The sequence below is a fragment of the Rhinolophus sinicus genome, linkage group LG05, assembly GCF_036562045.2.
Source record: "Rhinolophus sinicus isolate RSC01 linkage group LG05, ASM3656204v1, whole genome shotgun sequence".
NCBI classification, from domain to species: Eukaryota; Metazoa; Chordata; class Mammalia; order Chiroptera; family Rhinolophidae; genus Rhinolophus; species Rhinolophus sinicus.
The window spans coordinates 178302521-178322864 of record NC_133755.1 but is presented as its reverse complement, the minus strand read 5'-3'; the positions used below and the strand labels follow the sequence as shown (position 1 = coordinate 178322864).

Here is a 20344-nt window from a genome sequence, read left to right as displayed (position 1 = left end):
TACGAGTCGCTTTGAATTCATAAACACATATTTCCTATTTATAAAATTGCTTTTATACGAGTATATATGTATATCTGTGAATAAAAGAAAACAAAATCCCCCAATAATGAAAACCCAGAAATTGTAAACTCTACTCATGTTTGTCTATGTTTCTTTCTGGACAATTTTTAAAAGATATTTCTGTTTCTTTCACTCTGTTTCTCCATCCCCTGGGCTTCCCTGCCTCTCCCTCTGATCAGAGGGACCAGTTAGGTCCAGCCCTAATGTTTGTGGGGCCTGGGCTGAGAGAACTAATTCAGGTCCACATAACCCGCATCTGAATATTTAAAACTTATAAATCAAGCCAGAAAACTGTTACATAAAATACATCCTGTCCTCTTTACCTTGAGGGATACAGCTTCATAAGGGCCTGGTATGCGAGGTTCTAATTTAGAATTCTCTAACAATTGTCACCCCAATAAATTTAAAAAATAAATTAAAAAAAAAAAAAAGAATTCTCCGACCCCTCAGAATTCTTTACCTGAACTTTGCGGAATTGAGAGAATCGGCCCATTCCCCAACCCAGTTCCCATGTCTTGTCCAGCTCTGCTGTGTCTAGAAGGACCCTGGCACACACACCAGTGGACACCCAGCCTACGAATCCAAGGTCCATCCACATCCCCCACACACGGCAGCTCCTTGGCCTCCCTCGGGCTGTGTGGGTGGCACAATCAACCCCCAGGAAGATGGATGGGGAAGCTGCCTGTGCAAACCCTGAGATTGTGCCCAGGGCCATTTGGGCAGGAAAATCTGGGGTTCCTGGTACCTGGAGCATAGTCTCAAGGGATACTCAAGGGTCGTCTCTGCATGTCAAGATCCTTAACCTACTCACGTCTGTGGAGTCCCTTTGCCACATAAGGTACCATATGCACAAGTTCTAGGCATAAGGACGTGGACATATTTGGAGGGGGCCGTTATTCTGTCTACCACGCTATGTCACATTTGATTATGCGGTAGCATTTTGTTGAGGAATCATTAGAAAAACACAGGCAATTTTTCTTGGTTGATGACGCGTTACCATTTGTATACCACTAGGTCTTAATGTAAAAGGAAGTAGCTTTGGTTGTAGTCAAGCTCTACCGGTTAACAAAATTAGTATGTGGTGTGTCACGTGGAAAGGACCAAGCTATGCGAGAGTGACGTTTAGATTGCCAGTGAGAGCAAGGGCCTTAAACTGTAACGACACAGACAACTTTAAACAAATGAGTAAACACTGTGCCTGAGTGTCCTCTGTCAGCCCTGTTGAGAGGAACCTACATGGCACCTCGAGCCTGGGGCTTCCTGATGGGCTGCATTTTTCGTAAGTAGCCAAGTAATCCACAGGCCGTGGCTAGGAGGAAAGTGGGTTGATAACTTTGACAGTGGTGACCCGTCATTTAAACTTTGGGCTTCCTGAAAGATGAATAACGAAAGAATCATATATGACGTTGGGCAGATTTCAGTAAAATATAGATGTATTTTTAATCTTAATTTCCTAAAAATATTCGTAAACACTTGTCAGTGAATGAGGAATGGGTATAAAGTGGAATTAGACGAAGGACTCATCTGGTTACAACAAACACAACTGCACTACAGTCAGGAACACACAGAATAAAAAAGGAAGTTGGAGACCGAAAGCTAAATCGGAGGGTGGTTATTTAGGTTGCCCAAAGATTTTTTTTGTTTTTAATATAAGGACGCTTTAAGGAGTTTTTAAATAATCACCTCTAATTATTTTTGTCTCTAGTTATTTATAATATTAATATAATATTTAAAATGTTCTAATTATTTTAAAATATACTTTAGGAATATAACTGTCATGAATTGAGGTACCCTTGATATTTAAAGGAAACTCTGTGTTCATTATGGTTGATGGTTCAACAGTGGAGAAGCATTCAGTGTTTTTGTTCAGGGTTTAGTGTCTGCAGACCAGAGGGAGGGACGAGTGGGTGTGCACAGTGTGAAAACTCCTTGCTTTGATGGGCCTGGAAGTTTCATTTTATTCATTCTTAGCAACAAAGCCTCTTCCTGACTCTGGACCCCATCAGTCTCCCCAGAGTCTCCTGGACGACAATACTCATCTAGCCTGTCTCCTCTGGCGGCAGCCATAGTCAATTACAGCAAGAGAGGGAAACATATAACTCATAATGCTTTAACTGAGTTACTTAAACAAAGCATATGTGGAGTCCCAACTCTGTTTTTGTCTTTTAATTAAATGTATTGGGGTGACGCTGGTTAATCACATTACATAAATTCAGGTGTACAACTCTATAACATAACATCTGTATACTCCATTGTGTACTCGGCACCAAAGTCTAGTCTCCTTCTATCACCATGTATTTGACCTCATTTAACCTCTTTGTCCTCCCCCGACCCCTTTCCCCTCTCGTAACCATCCTTCTGTTGGACCTATGAGTTTGTTTGTTTTGTTTGTTGCTTTTTGTTTTATACCCCACACGAGTGAAATCATACAATTCTTGTCCTTTTCTGTCTGACTTATTTCACTTAGCCAGATACTCTCAAGATGCATCCACGTTGTCACAAATGGCAGTATTTCATCTTTTCTTTAAGGCTAAGTAGTATTCCGTTGTGTATATATAGCCCATCTTCTTTATCCAGCCATCCGTCAAAGGACATTTGCTTGTTTCCATGGCTTGGCATTGTTTGGAGCCAGCTCTTGCTGTTCCCTGTGTTGGCTCCATAGTCCTCAGCTCTAACCCCTGGAGTCCTTTCAGTCCCGTTCTGCGCAGCTCCCTGAGTCAGTCCAGGTCCCTGGGTTCCCACTCAGAAGTTACTCTCTGTCTCAGTTGACCTTTTTGGATGGAACTACAATTATTTTATTTTTAACTTTCCAGCTGGAAAATTCTCCCCTTGATTCTTCTTTGGGGGAGGGGGGTAAATATTACTATTTATTCTAGTAATAGTCCCATTAACTCCTATGGGTGTTATCAGGTAGGGTACAGGCATACTGATGTATAACACTTGCAAGTGCATAAAATGGGGAACTGTTGAACTCAGATGGCTGTTGAGTGACAGTGCCCTGATCTATCCCTGCCTTCCCACAAGAACATAAATCTACTATGAACCATGCATATTATATCTAATGAATCGATCACTGACAGCCTCCCAGAAGGCTCCTTCGTGTGTCTTCCCAGTCCTATGTAACCACTATTCGGATTTCTGTCACCATCAATTCATTTTGCCTGTGTTTGCACTTGTTTAAAAAAAAAAGTCATATAGTATATATTCTCTTCAGTCTGGCTTTTTTCACTTACCATGATGCCTGGGATATTCAGCCACATGGTTGCATGTATTTGTATAGGTTTGTGCTTTTTATTTCTATGTGGCAATCTATTTTAGGAATACCTAGCTCCTCCTAAATCCATCCTCTCTACTCCTCCTGGATTGAGCTTCTTAGATGAAAACTGATCTGCACACCACCGCCACCAGTCTACACAGCAAAGCCCACATTCCTTAGCATGGCGTGCGAGGCCCTTCTGCCCACCGCTCCAGCCTTATCTCACACCACGCTGCAGCTTCCACATTACACTCAAGGGGCACCCATGTGCTTGCCATGGCTCCGTGCCTTGGCTAATCTGGAACTCTCTTTATAGACTGCCCCTCCCAGACCTGCCACCTTCTCTCTTTTCTCATCTCACTTAACATAGTACATCAGCTTTAGGTTTATGAATAGGTTAAGCTGGGGGGAAGGGGAAAGTGGACGGTAGGGGAATTAAAAAGAATAGACATTTATTCCTTCTCATAGCAAAGACTAGAAGAACAAAATCACAGGACAGTATGGGACCTCCATGGTCACCAGGGACCCAGACCCTTTCTAAACCATCTCTGAGCACTTAGCTTCCGGAAAGACCCACCAAAACCTTCTGCTATGCTCCTTGACCAGCCCTAATGCAAGTCAGGCTGGTAAAGCAGTGCTTAGCTGGGCACATAACTGACCTTCCGTTAATGAAGAAGGAGAGGAGTGTGGATATTGATTGTGCAGACGTGAGCCGTCTCGGGCCCTCCTGACTGGCTCCTGCACACCCTCCCTTCAGGACTCATCTCAAGCATTGTCACAGCCAGGAAGCCTTCCCTACACCCCCAGGTTAGTTCAGTACCTCTCAGTCTGCCATCCACAGTCACCTGCACTTTACAGCGTTGTGCTGAAATTACGTTCCGCGTTGGACTGTAAGCTCACAGAATGAAGCCTGTCTGACTACTCATTGTGCCATATGCCCAGCACATAGGAGAACTTGGTAAATGTACACAGAGCTAAGCTCATCTGAAGTTAATCATGTATATGCTCCCTGTGGACTGGAACTGCGTCTACATTCTGTAGATCATATCAAATGCGTAGCACGGTGCCAGGCACGTAGCCTGCCCTTAGTAGTAGTTATTGATGAATGAACAAGTGAATGATAGTTAAGATTAAAGAACATAGATGGTGGAAGTCTCACTCAAAATGCAGTTTTCCCAGTGCATCTAAAAAGATAACTATAGATCAACACAAATGGTTTCCTCGCAGCACGACAGAGATGAGCAGTAATGAGCGAGGCTTCTTACTCCAGAGGCAGCACTGAGGGGGGGAATGAAACCAGGGACAAGCAAGTAGAACTACATCGTAGAGAGAAGCCCAGCCTGTACATGAGGTCTCCAACCCAGACAGGAGCCCCAGATCTAGGTCTCTTGACTAGATTCCATCCCTGTACCCTAAAAAAAAAAGTGCTCTTGCCACCAGAAACAGAAGAACAAAAATCCAGCATTATGTAACTATGCTTGAGCATCACAGAAAGGAAGCAGCTTATATATAAGACTGAGAACCACATTCTCACTGAGAGGACCCTGACATGTTTTGTGCTGTACTGATAGCTTTAAAATAAAGCTGTGGACCTCTTGTCAGAAAGCCTGTCCTTGGTGGCTTTGTCTTTCTCTGTATTATGTGTAGACGTCAGCTATAGCAATATGGCTGCATATTGCTTTAAGGTTAGGCCTCATTTTACTTTGAACGTGTTCCTCACCAGAAAAGGAGAACCCGTCTCAGTGATATATTAACTTATCTTTTAATTTTTTAATGTGCAAACTGTACTTTGGAATCCTAATCTACACAGCTTCTGGCTTAGATGGATAAGCAGAATTGTTTAAGCTTCTGACTAAACAGATCAGAGTAGATGAATGCAAAAATGGGAACTAGTAAACTAAAGGAAAATGCTTGATAATATTGTCTAAATTCCCACCATAACAAAAAGAACAAGTCAAACAGGATATACATTCTCAAGGACTTTTTAAACCCATCGTAGATCTGAAATTGAAATGAAAACTAACTGAACAAAATTGCTAAAAGTGACAAGCCCTGCTTAGAAGAGAAAAGACTGGTAGGGCAGTGGGAAAGGAGACATCTGCCACAGAGGAAGGAGAAACCAGTGGAAATTTTAAAGGATATTTAATAGACACAAGTGTTCTGAAGAGACAAAGTAGAATCTGAAGATGCCCCAGCCAGAGAATGAGTCTGAACCCATCGTGGGTGGGTTTGCCAAAGAGTGGGAACCAAACAGAAGAACTGAGAGACGTCCCCACCAGCCACACCAGGCCTTCACTGAGTGCAAGGCAACAGTTTCCAAAGGCCAGGACCGAGCAGGAGAGCTGAGACAGATACCTGTGTGTAGCCCGGGTCTTCACTGAGAGCACTGCGGCAGCCTTCGGAGGCTGGACCAAGTAGCAAGATGGATACAGATCTTCCATGGTCCAGAAAGCCGGGCCCAGCATGGAGAGCCAAGGGAATTCTACATGGTGACCAGAAAGTCTGGAACCCAGATTTCAAGCAGGAAGAGGTCTCCTGTCATTAAAAAAGCTGGAGTCTAGGCTATAAAGAATAAAGCAATTTCTGAAATCTCACCACACTCAGATCCAAAGCGCCCTCAGTGCATTTGAAATGAGCTGTGACCTGAATCGAGCTAACACTGCAACAAAGCCCAGCTCCATCTCAGTTAGAGGTGATGGCTCCACTGCCCACACAAACAGTTGGAAAGGAGAAGGGGCATGCCCTGTCCTGGGAGTAAACGTTTCATTTGGGCTCTACTGTTCTTCTACACACAACAGCTAGCATAAATACCATTTAAAAAACTATATGCACCATGCAAAGAAGCAAGGAAATGGGATCCATGGTCAAGAGAAGAACTAATTGATGGAATAGAACCAACCACGGGAATGAGGATTATTAGGCATAGATTTTAAAATAACTCTGATAAATACTCCAAAACGTATATTTTAACTAATGGAAACTGTTTAAATAATAAGTTTAAGCAAGGAGGTGGAAACTATGGAGAAGAACCAGTTGGAAATGCTAGAAATAAAAATATATATATATGTGATCGGGATCAACTAAGTGTTTCAGTAAGTTAACAGAAGACTGAATAGCAAAGAAAAGTATCAGTGATCTTGAATAGAGGTCAACAGAAACTATTCAAACAGAAACAAAGTGGAAAAAAAAAAAAAAAAAAAAAACAGAGCTTCCGAGATCTGTGGGAGAACATCAAACAGTCCAACATATGTATAATTGGAATCCATGTAGGGAACAAAAGGGAGAATGGGGTAGAAGAAATATTTGATGACGTAGTGTTGGAAAGTCTTCCCATACAGATGAAAACATCAAACCACACATCTAAAACACACAGTGAATCCCAAGCAGGATCCATGAAAAAAAAAAAAAAAAAAAACCCATACATACACAAATCATAGTCAAAATGCTGGAAACCCAAGATAAGAGGTAATTTTAAGATCTGCCAGAGGAGAAAAAGACACATTTCATACAGGGAACAATGATGAGAGTGAGGGCTGACTTCTCCATCAAAAACAATGGAAGCCAGGAAACAATGGAATGAATACTTTAAAGTATTGAAAGAAAAATTTGCCATTCTAAAATTCTATATCTAGCCAAAAAATATATTCCTCAAAATAAAAGCCTCCCAAAATGACATTTTCAGACAGACAAAAGCTGAGAATTCATCTGACTAGCACGGAAACTGAAAATGCTGAGAGATGATAACAAAAGAGAAAACCCTGATATTAAGAAGGCCTCCTTCCCAGGAGACACAAGCCAGAAAATGTGTCATCCATCGTGATGCGTAGCACCACCAAGCAACCTCTCCCATGAACATGATCAGTGGAGCTCTGAGCCCCACAGCCTGAAGTGCATGCCATTCCAGCAGCTTGATGATATGAATGAGGACTGATCATCTAAAGCCATTGTCTCTGTTGCTGTCACTTCTTATGTATTCCACGTGCTCGAGACGATGGTTAAAAGAGCTCTTTACAACATCACAAACATTTGGCCTTCAACTACAAAGTTCAGTCCCTGGGGACTGAGACATTGGCATATTCCATATCTGAATATCAGAATGGTCAGGAAAAGCATCTAGTAGGTACACCGCAGGTGGATCCAAAGGTCCTTCGGAACTTGGTAATTGGTGTCTTCAGAAAGTTTTACCAGTATTTAGTATAGTCTGTCCAAGAGCAATGACAGGCAGGGTTCCATGGTCAATTTTAGGTTTCTATGTCTGCCTGGACTCAGATACCTCAAGAACACACGATTCTACAGCAGATTAGGCTGGAGTGCGGTCAGGAAGGATAATCCTGGTAGAACCAAAGAATAATAGGTCTGAAAGCTGAGAAAGGTTGGGCATCTCTGGTACTAGATGAGAAGTCAGGAGAGGCACCAGCTGATGGTGGCACTGACCTGACTGTCACCTTCCAGAGACTGCTCTGAAGCTGGATGCCTCAGGAATCCTGCTGAGTACAATACACCAGCTTCTCTGATAGCATTTCACTGACCATCCAGTCAGAGTGCTCAGTCTGACCTTGGAAATCTTTAGTGCTCAGTTACCCATAATTCTCATTAGGCACTTTTTTCTTTATGAAGTATTTATATAAGTACTTATCTCCCTACCTTTCCTGGTATTTCTAGTCTATTGTCATCTCCTCTACACTGGGCATCTAACATCTCTATATCAACTTCTTTATAGTAAGTGCTCTACCTAACAAGCAAACAGATTGAGTAAAAGAATTCTGAGGAAACAGAACGTATTATCAGCCTCAGGCTGTGGTCTTAGTGTACACGAGGTTTTAAGCCAGTTTTGAACAAAACTCATTGATTATTTCAAGAACACTAACTTTGGAATTCAAAACACATTCTATGATTTTATTGCTGTCATTCTCTGGAGAATCAAAGTGTATTCTTTCTGTGCCAGCTACAGAAAGTTCCAACAGCAAGTCTCAGCTAATTCAGCTTATTTTTCAGCAAATCAACCTCTGTTAACAACATACTAAATTTTGATTCTTTTTTCTGTGATGACTCTGGGGAGATATTCAAAGTAGCCCTTTTAATAAGGGAAGCTATACTGCCGCTAGAATATCATGGTGTCATTTTACTTGAAAGGATATCTTTCCAGAAAGACACACTTGGATCACTGGTCAAACATACTAACTGCCTTATCTTTGCTTTGGGCCGCATAACTAATTTAGATAGTCATTAGCTTCTAGGTAATAAAAGAGCATGCACTATAATAACAGAATGCCAAATCAGGCCCTAAAATTACGCCACCCTGTTGGTATTTCAACAGAAAAATGTCACCTTATGAACCAGATATAGCTGGAAGTGTGGTCTCTGCTAGGCATTGTGATTAGAATTAAAAGAATGCTAGATCGGTCACATTGTTAAATATAAATGATTTCAGGCTCACTTTTGATCTGATCTCTCTTGATAGACTAGATTTTGATTATATTGGGAGACAATCTATAGACACAAATATTATGTGAAGATGGAGAAAATAAGACAAGTCATGTATGTTTAGGACCTTCCTTTGTGCACACCCACTTCATTGCAGCCTCTGCCATGTTTGAAGCTACATCCTCCACCAGCTTCTGTGGTACCTCGTCATCTGCGTTTCCAGACCCATTTCGATCACATCTTCACAGTCTACACCACATACCCTTTAACTGTTGGTGTTTTCAAGGACATCATCATCCTTGGTCCTTCATTCTTCTCAAACCAAGTCTTACTTTGGGCCATCCCATTTATTTCTGTGGTTCTGATTCCTGCCATAGTTGATGTACCCTTTCTCGTGAGACCACATCTTGAGCCCCAGGATGATAATTCAAATTGCCTCCTGGGTATCTCCACTTGGAATTCTCATAAGCACACAAAAAGCAAAATATCAGTGTTTGAACTCATTTTCCACTTCTTCCATCACCCACATGCAAACCTACTCTGCCTCCTCTTATCTCAGTCTTTGTAATGAGCAGCAAGTGTGATCGTCCATGGGTGTGTCTGATTGCTGATTGATTCCAGCTAGTAAATGTTTCTTACATCCATCTATTTCCTGTTAGCTCAGGGTTCCCTATCCTTTGTCTCAACTTCTGTAACAGCCTACAATAGTTACAATAGTTGCCCCGTATCTGCAGTTTTGCTTTCTGCGGTTCCAGTTAAATGCAGTAAAACACCATCCAAAAATATTAAATGGAAATTTTCAGAAACAAACAATGAGTAAGCTTTAAATTGCACACCACTCTGAGGAGCATGATGAAATCTCTTGCCATCCCATTCCATTCCACCCAGGACGTGAATCGCCCCTTTGTCCAGTGCATCCAGCTGTATACCAGACCCACCCATTGGTCACCTAGTGGCCGTCACAGTTTTCAGATCGACTGTCGTGGTATCACAGTGTTTGTGTTCAAGTCATACTTATTTTACTTACTAATGACCCCAAAGCACAAGAGCAGTGATGCTGGCAAATTGGACATGCCAACACGAAGCTTCCTTTACGTGAAAAGGTAAAAGTTCTCAGCTTAATAAGGAAAGAAAGAAATCATATGCTGAGTTGCTAAGATGAGTTGCTAAGATGATCTTAAATCATCTATCTGTGAAATTGCCTAACATACAAATTAAACTTCATCAGAGTTATGTATGTCTAGGAAAAGTGATAACATATATAGGGTTTGGAACAATCTGTAGTTTCAGGCATCCACTGGGTGTTGTGGATGTATCCCCCACAGACAAGGGGAGACCACTGTACCTCTTCCTGCCAGCAGGGCACCTCCCTACGAACCCATTTCTATCACTGCCATATAAATATGACCACAACACACCCCGTTCAGTGATCCAGGCTGAAAGTCTAAGCTCTTGAGTGTGGTCTAGTGTGTTTTCTGGGCTCCCTACCCTCTGGCTTCCTCTTCTGCCTCCTCTTCCTCCACCGTTCCTCTCATCTCCACCAGCACCTTGTACTTAACTCACGTTGAACCATTCCCAGTTCTGGAACTCACTTTGTTCTTTCAGACCCCTAGACCTGTGCGTATGCTGCTCCATCTTCTGAGCCACTGGTTAGCAAAGCTCTGTGTCCAGCTCAAAGGATAAGTTTGACCTTCAGTTCTGTCCCTGGGAAACCTGGTCAAAGTGGGATGTTTACTGAGTTAATAGTCACTGAGTACTGATGAGAAAAAGTGACTCCTAATTGAAACACTGAGTCTTGACAGCGAGAACCGTGAATAAACGCTACGTGTCCAGGGGAGAAGGCCTAACTGTGGACTTCCTTAGAAGCCATACCCGTGCGAGGAGAAGCTGGCCTTTCCTGTACCCCATGGGCACACAATAAAAGTAGAGCGACTGCATGGATGTGTGGTGGAGGGAGGAAAGATGGACGTATGCTTTGGAGATGTGTCCTTCACAAAATGTCAACAGCCATTATCCTACCTGAACAGTGATGTAACAGCACCAAGAAACTTGCTTTCCATGTAATTATTTCTGCTGAGCCAAGTCTGGACCTGAAATGTCCCCTGAGGGAGTGTGTCATTGAAAGCCGTTGTTCAGCTGGGGAGGAAAAACAGGCAAAGATAAAACTAAACGTAAGCATTATAATTGTAGCAAAAGTACCACATTAGCCACTTTCCTAGAACCCTGAAGAAATCTACCTATAAATAGAAAGTTCTAGATAGAAGTGAGAAAATCAGGAAAAAATATCTTGTTTGTAAGGAAGTTCCAGATCAGACAAGCCAGGGCAGATCTCAGTCTGGGAACCAGGAAGTCCCCAGTGCCCTGCAGGCCAGAAGTTCCAGGCTGTTCTGTAAATGGGTCAAGGAATTTGTAGACAGACCCCTGATTTATTCCAACAAGTGTACAGCTTAGACTTTCAAAGAAAACTAAAACCAAGTAAATCACTTAATTCCCACTGTATGCTGGAATTAATCGTCACCTCAAGTGCGTTTCTGAGAACGTTCTCATGATTAAGCGAAAAGACATTTCCTGTTGCACACCGGCAGGGAGAGAACCCCACAACACACCTACTAGAGTTTGATTGGGGTTCCCATGTAATTAACTTGGGGTACAAGTCGCCTGGGCAAGGCGGCAGTCACCACATCAGAAAGGAGCCTCAAGCAGGGTATGGACTGCAGGTGACACGATCTGATCTTGCCAGCCGTAGAAAATTCAGCCTTGCTTTAAGATCTCCACTGGTGGCAGAGGTGGTGATTCTTTGTTCATTCCTGTCCCCCATCAGATGGGATTAAGGGATTCGAGGCTATCCGCGTATTGATATTTACTATAGCTTTAAAAGACACCAAAATAAATGGCTTTTGGTGATTATAAGGTTTAAAGCAAAGTATTAGTGAGTCATGGTAACCACATGCTCCTCACTTCCCCCCAACTTTGTGATTTTCTGACATTCTTTCTGCTTTGACAAGCTTGCCTACCACACTCCACGGCACTACACACAGTGCAGAGCTCAGCAGACGTGAAGTTGTCACCATGAGCATGAAGCTCATCAATTTAGTGCCCGTTGTCCCATAGAAAGAGAAAGCAAACATATTTGAGGCATAACCTTTGTGCCTAACGGTTGAAATGTTCTTGTGGCTGGGAAATACTCCGTTGCTATTAAGTCACCGGTAATCCTACTTCATTTAAATATAGGAAGGAAATAATTGATATTTTCACATTTCCAAGCATTTGGTGTAAACGCTGGCCCTGCAGTACACAGTGTGCAGACATTTTAGGAGACAGGCACCCAGTAGGAGGTAGACAGATGGCTGTCCCCCCCTCAGTGGGGGTTGCAGCGCCGTGATAACAGGATTCCAGGTTCACGGCAGCCGTGCTGATGGCCTGTCACTCCAGGTACTCCAGATGCCTAATGAAAGTGCTTTACAGTTCTCTCTACTTAATAATTAAAATTTCAATCACATTCTCCAATAATGACCATGATTAAAGAATGACAACACGTTTTTAAAATCTGTAAGTGGTATAAGACACACGGACCTTCTTTAGATAGATAAGCAGTAGCACTGAGATTTATTTATGTTCTGTCCCCAAAGCTTTCCTTAAAGTGGCTGCCCTATTTAGCAAAGGAAATTTGAATGTATGAAAAGCCATATATCTTTTTCTCTCCTTCTAAGTGTTCTGATAACAGACAGTGGTATTCTTTTTTTCTCTCCAGAGCTTTAAGCATCCCAAGTAATTCAGAAGGTAATAGTTTCCTGCAAGATAGTTCAGTTTGTATCACATAATAGCCCGCAACCTTTGAAATACCAAATCACAGTTTGTGCGGGTCTTTCGATTATTATCATCCACTTTGCAAATAGCTACAAAGGAAGGATAAAAGATGACTGCCTTTTAAAAAAAAGTTTGTATGTGGTTGTTAAAACCTGATCATGCAGGTTATAATAGTATGATAAAGCACGTATAGAATTGGTGATTTCCAATATCTGTGTTTTCAGAATCTCTCCTCTAGAAACAATTTTGTAACTCACAGTAGATTTTTATAACCCTTGATTGTGTTTTCTGCCCTTTTGGGAGCTTTATATAATACATCTTCAGCCCTCAGATCACAAATCATTTGTTAATTCATCTCTCGATCTATCCTTCCATCCATCCATCCGTATACACACATACATACATACATACGTACATACATAGACACACACATTTAGCAATCATGTAACATCATTGTTCTGGGCACTACACATAGATATAAAAATGAATTTTGAATTATCTGTATGGAATCCATGTACCATTTAAGAATACAGTGTCATTAAAAGGCAATTTGAAGAGGTACATCCTATTAAATTAGTAACATTGTTAATTCCTTTGACATTTTTGGTAGAAATTATTAGTTTTGTGCTCAGTGGGGATGCAATGAGTTGGTGTTAATATTTTTTTTTCTAGAAAAGCTCCTGGGATATTTAACTCGCGTAGTGGTGCAGTTGCCCATCTTCCTTGTGCAGTGTCTAAGGGAGATATATGTGCAATGAAAGTAATGGAATAGTTTAGTCATAGCTAGGGCTTTATCCCCACACCCCACTGAAGAACTCCAGTAACCTAGGTTGGTCCGAATGGAGAACTCTTGAATTCCTGAGCACTAAGGGCAAGAGGTGCAGAAGAGAGCCTACATATAGAAGACTCTCAGTGAATATTTGTTAAATGAACAAGTGGGCTGTTCTACCAAGCTCTCACACTGCCCATCCGTGCCCAAACCCTAGTCCTGGAACTCAGCACTTCTGTAGAACGTAGAACTCAGCACTCCTATAAGACCTAGAACGCAGCACTCCTGTAAGACCTAGAATTCAGCACTCCTGTAAGACCTAGAACTCAGCACTCCTGTAAGACCTAGAACTCGGCACTCCTGTAAGACCTAGAATTCAGCACTCCTGTAAGACCTAGAATTCAGCACTCCTGTGAGACCACCACCACCACTGTTCACAGTGGAGGAAAAAACTCTGCAAGGGAAAGGATTGTGGCTTTAATGTCCAAACAACACCCAGGCTTCCTCCAGCCACCAAAGTATCTCTAGATTTGTATAAGAGGAAAGAGTTTCTGAGCAATGAGACCAGGTCTTCTCCTGAGGAAGCCCCCAAGCTCTCTGGCCCCTGGGGTGAAAGCGGCAGAAGAAAGGATCACACACATACCCCAGACTCTTTTACTCTTTGGCCGGGTCAATGCACTCAGACCCAAATGTTCTTTCTCTTTGGGCAGTATAATGTCTCACCCTTGATCCTTTTTATACTTAAAGCTGGGGAAGCAGGAAAATGGAATTCTTTCACTTCCCGTAGTGTCAACATTTTTCTTAGGAAAGCAAAATTCTAATATTAATTTTGAAATGGAAAAAACTATGAACACACATGGCCAAACCAGAAAAGTTTCCAATGTTTGTTTTTCTTTTGTATGTTGATGTGAGTTAAATTATATGTGTTTATCTATTTCTATTCACCTACTATTTCTAGAACTTCCATGAGACCAGGGACCTGATGTGACTTACTCAACTAGAACAGTGTTTACACATGTACACATCTATAAAAAAAAAAGGATGATTAGGATCTTTTCATTTGAACATTTTCTACTCACCGGGTAGCAATTAGTGGGCAGATGTAAACAACAAGTTATTCATGCAGCAAATATTTATTGAGTGTCTACTATGTGCTGGGCATTGAGCTAAGAGCTTAGAACACAGCATGTAGAAGTAAAGCAAACTGACAAAAACAACCAGGCTCTCAAGAAGTCTATGTCCTAATAGAAAAGACCGGAAGCAACAAATTGATATGTAGTGTAATACTACATATATGTAGTATATGTAGGAACCAGTGTTAGGATGGAAAACATAGCCAGGTGGGTAGAAAATGCAAAGAACTTAAGGCAATGGACATTACTATAGACATGCTAGATGGTGACAGTCTCGCTGCAAAGGTAACGTGTGAGCAGAGACTCCAATGAAGTTACGGAGCAGAGCGAGTCACTCAGGCGTGACTGACATCCAGGCAGTAGAGACGAGCTAACAGAGTATCAGTAGCTCTAATCGTGGGTTTGGATTTTGTGTGCAGTTTTTGGTGCTCTCTGACTCACACGTCCTGAACTTCAGTGTAATTTCAATGCTGCTGCGAGGTTCCCCTAAAATACATGTGGGCATCATACAGGTATTAACAAGCTGAAAAATGCAGTCATCAGGAGAGTTCTGGGGCTGTCATCATCATTCAATTTAGGGAGTCTGTTCAAATAAAGTGATAAAGAGTCAATACGGAGAAGATGGCCATCACCCTGGGGGTGGGGGGATGGCTCTCTCCAAGCAAGAGAGACCAAGCCCAGAACCATGGAAATTGGATTCAAGTCCATGAATGACCTCTACTGCTTCTGACTACTTCATGAAGGAATTGGAAAGGGTTTCTTGAATAATAAAGTATTTCCCAAAGCTACCCCAACCCCAACCATGCATCTCACCAAGAATTTCAGGGTAGAAAGAATTGCTCAAGACCCTGATGACGTGAGCCGGGGGCTTTCCTCCCTTGTACAGGACAAAGGATAACATGGGAAGTGAGCTCACGACGTGACATGTCATCGGTTGTAAAGAGGCCCTTGACCTGTAGAACCCAGGTTGCCTTTCTATGACCCGTGGGGACAGCACCAAAATACTGCCGGCACCCCTAGAAACATCTATGTGAATGGTTTACTTTAGGCCTTTTTCCATGTCCTCAAAAAGAAATTAAAAGAAAGCCATAAGTGGTCTGTGCTTGGCAAATCAGTTTATTTATTAATGCATGTACTGGTTGACATCAGAATTAGCATTGCAGACACCAAGTGAACACTTTGATTATATATTGTTGTAAAGAAGAGTAACACTTTTAGTTACTGATTTCACTAAATAGAAAATAAGATATTAATCTTCCTCTCTGAAGGAGAATTCAGTTACCAGTTGCTAAGTTACTGATTTTTTTCATTGCTAATATTATGTGTACCAACTACTACTGTTCCCAGAAAGGATAATCATGAAATTTGCTGTTTTGGATTTGGGAGAAATGAAGGGAGGCTGGGAGTGAGTAAGGGAGGGAGGGAGGAAGGGAGGGAGGGAGGGAGGAAAGAAGGAAAAATAACAAAAAGGAAACCATACTGTATGTATTAGTCAGGGCTCTCTTTATTTCAAGGGATTGGCTTATTTGATTGTGGAGGCTGCATGTCCAAATTCAATAGGGCAGGCCAGCAGGTTGGAAACTGGAAAGAACCTGGTGTTACCATGTTGAGGCAGAATCTCTTCTTCCTGGGAACCCTCAACCCTTTCTGCTGGATGAGGCTCACTCATATTATTGAGGGTAATCTTTAGTTAAAGCCAACTGATTGTGGCTCTTAACTCCATCTACAAAACACCTGCACAGCAGCACCTAGAGAAGTGTCTGGTTAAATAACTGGGTACTATAGCCTAGCCAAGTGAAACATACAACTGACCGTCATGCATTGGTTATCTGAGGCCAGGAAGAGTCAGAAGCATTTGAAGTGTTTGACGACAGGGAGAGATTATGAGAATTTCTATAGTGTAACGATGAAGAGGAAGAAAAAGTGATGGAGCCAAGATGAGAAGCCCAACCTGATTCCAGAGCCCTTACTCTTAACCAGTACACAGTACAATTCACTAGTTAAAAGCTCAAGACCTTATTAACCGTAAAGAATTGACTACTCCATTTTTTTAACCGTTCGTCAAATGGATTATTGAATGGCATGACTTTAGAATTTGTGTCTGAAATATCCATGAGGGATATAAAAAAAAAAGCCATGAGGGATATCAAAAATTTAATTAGGTACATTTTAATATCTGAAAAATTTGCATGCTCCCATATAAAATATGACAGAATACAGGATTTTATGGAGTCAAAGTCTTGAGATGGAAACACATTTATCTCTTAAGAGCACAGTACTACAAAATTTAGTTAATTGATTTAGCCAACTAGGTGGGGATAACATATATATATGATATATATGTATATATAAATGTATACACATTTTAATAAAGGAAATAACTATTAAAATTGTAATACTCAATATATACTGATAACAAAAGATGAATACAAGTAGTGTGTATACTTCTCGGCACCCCCGGAATAAAACTAGGATTTAAGGTCAAAGGCTCCATGCCCAACTCCTTTGAGTTATGAAATCATCACCATGGCAACTATAAATAGAGCCCAATTGGTCCCCCATGAGTCACTATAAAGAATCTACTCAGTGCCCGGGCTAAAATTTCTGTTTATGATGCACCCTCAAGCAAGCCGAGAAGACAATCCCCAAAATTACATGGAAGCATAACCTACAATAATTGTGTGAGATGATGCAATATGTTCCATAGTAGCCAATCATCTTCCACCTTTGGAAAGATTTAGAATTAAGTAGAGAAATGTTTAAGAGCATCAAAACCATAAAACTAATACTTTAGGTTAAGGAATTTATGTATGTTTGGAATTTTGTGAACTTGTAATCTTTAAAGGAATGTTGTTAACTAAGGAAACAGATCAGCCTTATGACTTAGTTTGAAACACCTACGTGATTTAGATTCAGGATAGTAAGTTGCACTCTTACAATTTGTAAGCAGTATTGAAACTTTTAAAAGAACTTGAGGCTCACCATATTTATTATTTTGATTTATTCGTAAGTTAAATCCTCAGGAAAAAAAAATAGTTTTTAAATCAGACACTGAAGGTACTTAAAAATATGTGAAATTTATAAATGGATTTCAAAATATTTGAACATGGCATTCATTTTCAACAAAATTAAGGGACTGATTTTGAGGGCTCTTTCAAGAGATCTGTGAAGATGAAAGCAGGCCTCTTATTCTTTAAAATTTGCCCACGGGCCACCTGGTGTCGCTGTGTCTGCAGCTCCATGCCCACCTCTGCTTGCAAGTGGCCCAACATTTATGTACGTTGTACATGACCACTGTTAACAGCCCCATTTTCTTGGGATTGTCTTGCTCATATTCCTGAGACAGGGAATCGGGCCAGAATGTCTTCTGTGTCAGGCCACATCACAGGTGACTGGCCATCTAAGGATGGGTGGTCCTGCAGCCGTGGGGCTGGGTGGACACCCCTCTCCCCCAAAGCAGAGGCTGTGGGCAGCAGGTTCCCTCCAAGGGGCCATGGGCAGGTGGCATCCTGAAGCTGTCTTGCCTCAAAGAGTAGTGATGGGCACGAGGAAAGGCCGTCTGTCCTCTGTCTGTGCTAATCAGGCCACATATGGAACTTTGTAGTCCACGCTTAGTACCAAAATCAAGAAGAAGCTGACAGAAGATGATGCTCTCTGAAGGTCTTCTCTTTCCTCTTGAGAACTGAAGCTAGAAGACTCCGTAGGGAGACTGAGGAATGGAAGCAGAGGTGGGAGCACCATCCTTGGCTCTGTAACAACTAACAGTGTCCTGGGTGGGTGGGTGTGGGGGAAGGGCAGTGCCTATGAAAGGAGGAGACCAGGCCCTGCCAAGAACAGTGCGTTCCCCACGTGTCTGTTTTTCTATACTTACTCTTTGGCTGATTCCCTACACCTGTCCACATGGTGCGAGAACAGGCCTGAGTGTCTTTATAAACTGTAAAGTGCTGTTGGTTTTGGAAGCACCGCCAGGGCATCCTGCCTCGGCCTCACTCCAGGGCCACACCCGTTGCCTCTAGAAGGATGAATCTCTCCTGTGGGGTCTGACTTCTTTGAGAGCTAGACACCAGTTTTCAACAACCCCCCGAGCAGTTTTTCTTGGTTGCCCTCTTCCCTCTGTGTGCTTATTGGCCAGCTTGTTTTATTTTTGCCTTTTCCATGGACTGTGAATCTGAGAAGACAGAGATTCCCTGTCAGGCACTGGCAGACACGTCACATGTCACAGCCCGAAGTGTTCTCTGAGTTACCTCCTTCCAACGGAATGACCTTTCCTTGGGGCACATGATGAGAAACGACAGGGTATTTAAACATAGATGAAAAAAGTCTTTTTCTTTTGTTTTTGTAAACTGGAAGCCTGATTTGAGGGTTTTTTGCTTGATTTTTGGTTGGTTTTCTCCCTGATGTTTCTCCCTGGTGTTGCAAGTTGTTCTTGAAGGCAAATGACCTGGATTGACAGTTATTTTGCTTAGCGGATGCACTAAACCGTGGGACAGCATCCAAATGTCAGATTTTGAAACGAGGGTGTTACTTTTTTGATATTGACAGAATTGAATGAGCACACAAATTCTAAATTGCAAGTATAAATCAAGTAATTGTAGCAATCATACAGAGCGCTTCTTTTCTGTCAGGTTGGCCCAGATCAATAGCCACAAACCATTTATCCAAGATAATGTTCTTACCTGAGCCCTGATAGCCCCATTCGTAATGCCCGTAAGTAAGCCACCCCCCACCCCCAGGGTGACGGCCATCTTCTCCGTATTGACTCTTTATCACTTTATTTGAACAGACAAGATCTCAGACCCACCACATTTTTAGTGACCTTAGGAAGAAAATACTAGGCTTCCTGAGTTGCCCGGGACCAAAAATCACCCTCTGATTGGAATACTTTTATTTTCAAATAGTAAGTCCACTCATTTGGGAAGGTTAACTTGAACTCAGCCTCTAAGGATTGCTAGGCAAATAGATGAAAGGATATAGGAACAGCAAATGGCCCTGGGACTCTTAGCTCCCCAGTCATCCAGCTGAGATGGCTGGCATTCCCGCCCCCCCCCCCCCCCCCGCCACACACACACACACACTCCATTAGGAGGAAAAAGAAAGCATTGCTGACAAAAATGTCTTGCACATAAATGTGTAACAAAAGTGCAAAGACTTGGATGGAAAAGATATACACGAACCTCGGAATAGATGCTACTCTGTAACCTTTTACTTCTTAAAAATTTTGAAATATAAATGCCCCTCCCCCCGCCAATCAGCATTTGCTAAGCCTGAGAAGTGGGCACACGTGTGCTTATTACCCTTAGTCTGTATTTTTCTGCGTATGGAAATATTTCATTATACCAGGGGTGCCAAAAAAAATGTACACACATGATTTGCATTCATCTTTTGTAATCAGTATATATTGAGTATTACAATTTCAATCAGTTTTTTTCTTTCTTAAAATGTGTGTACCTTTTTTGGCACCCTCTGTGTATATTTCATCATATATATTTTATTACATATGTATGCAATGTATATTACATTTATAAAGACATGTGAAAGGCAGGAAACAAACAATGGCAGAGGTGTGTGGAATATTTTTTTTATAGAGGCCTTTTCTAAACTTAAAACAATGCATGCAAGAGAAGCTATTCATATGGAAAACAAAATGTAAATTCATTTCTACTGAGTTCAGTGCGGAAAGGCTTGGAGGATTATACCGTTGGGAGTTTAGAAGGGAATTTTAGCTTTTAGCCACAGGAAGCCCTAGATTAAGCATGTCCTGGGGAACTGAAGAATTTAGACACCCGGGGGAAAAACTAGTCAATGAACAGCAGTCTGTTCTCTGAGTGAAAAAGCAGCACTCGGCCACTTCACAGGGACACTTAGCTGTCCTGGGTGCAGGTAGGATGTTGCTAT

At 41.8% G+C, this 20344-nt stretch overlaps 1 protein-coding gene across 4 annotated transcripts in view; it reads left to right on the top strand.

Annotated features, from left to right (window-relative positions):
- Positions 1 to 20344, top strand: part of PRKN (parkin RBR E3 ubiquitin protein ligase) — a 1115215-nt gene that overhangs the window by 1020084 nt on the left and 74787 nt on the right. The gene's annotated exons all lie outside the window — the stretch shown is intronic.